This window comes from Peromyscus californicus, unplaced genomic scaffold (genome assembly GCF_007827085.1).
Source record: "Peromyscus californicus insignis strain IS unplaced genomic scaffold, ASM782708v3 Scaffold_5__1_contigs__length_169319896, whole genome shotgun sequence".
NCBI lineage: Eukaryota > Metazoa > Chordata > Mammalia > Rodentia > Cricetidae > Peromyscus > Peromyscus californicus.
Genome location: NW_026294573.1, coordinates 61,060,347 through 61,061,491, shown reverse-complemented (window position 1 = coordinate 61,061,491; position 1,145 = coordinate 61,060,347). Strand labels below are relative to the sequence as shown.

General features: G+C 31.6%; 1 non-coding gene across 1 annotated transcript; it reads left to right on the top strand.

Moving 5' to 3' along the window:
• The first annotated feature begins 311 nt into the window (after window positions 1-311).
• On the top strand, window positions 312-418 carry LOC128097979 (U6 spliceosomal RNA). The gene has a single exon (XR_008214032.1). It is a non-coding gene; the product is annotated as a U6 spliceosomal RNA (small nuclear RNA).
• Window positions 419-1,145: the final 727 nt, after the last annotated feature.

The following is a 1,145-nucleotide window of genomic DNA, read 5'->3' as shown; positions in this document are numbered from 1 at the left end:
GATACAAAAACTGGTTTGTTTGGTTTTTTTTGCTAAATCCCTTGAAAGCTACTTCTCCTTCACTAATTTCAAGTAATTTAATTTTTATATCCTGCATAAATATTATCTAGTATGAGATATTGTAACCATAAAAATTAGGAAGTGATATTATTATCTGCTAAGTTGGAAACCCCATTCAAATTTTGTCAATTGTCCAATAATGTCCTCTTTTAGGAAAAAAAATCAGTCTGAACAAGGACAGTTACAATGCTTGAGGACCAGTGCAAAATGAATATGGATTTGTCCAAAGAGTTAAGAAAATAACTATTTTCGTGCTCGCTTCGGCAGCACATATACTAAAATTGGAACGATACAGAGAAGATTAGCATGGCCCCTGCGCAAGGATGACACGCAAATTCATGAAGCGTTCCAATTTTAAGAAAAAAAAAAAAGAAAATAACTATTTTCTTATTGGATTGACTGGGTGTCTTTTCTAAGAACAGGGCTAGTACCACTGCACAAAGCTAGTGTTCAAAGGTCAGCTCCAAGCTGGAGGTCACATACCATGCTTCCATGCTTTCATAATTTCTAGTATATGCTTGGTGTCTTTCCTTTAACCTTCTTACTGTCCTGTCCTTTTTCTCATTTTGATTTGAAGCCAGTTATTTATAAAAAGGCTTTATATTTTTGGCTTATCTGATCTTTCCTCCAATTAAATGACTTTGGCAGGAATATCACAGAGGTTACACTGTGTGATTATATCTTATCAGGTGGCAAATGGTTTCCTTCATTTTATTTTGATAGCATTAATTTTATACATTTGATTAAGGTGATGTCTGCTAGTGTCCAGCTCACAAAAGTTTTCTCAACTCTTGATCAGTAAGTGCAGTATTAAAAAATATAGACTGCAAATATTTATGTTTTGTCAATTTTTACCATGAATAATGTTTTCTTACTTAACTATATTATGATGAATGAAAATATGTATGGTTTTCTTCTAATTACACCATTCCTTTTATTGCCTTATTTGGCAAGATTTTATTTATGCATTTAACTATATGTTTATATTACGGAAAAATTGATTTCACCTTTAGTAAGTTTAAATTAAAATCACTTTGCATAATCGTTTATTTAGACACTCACATTGTTCTTTATCTAGGTAAAGT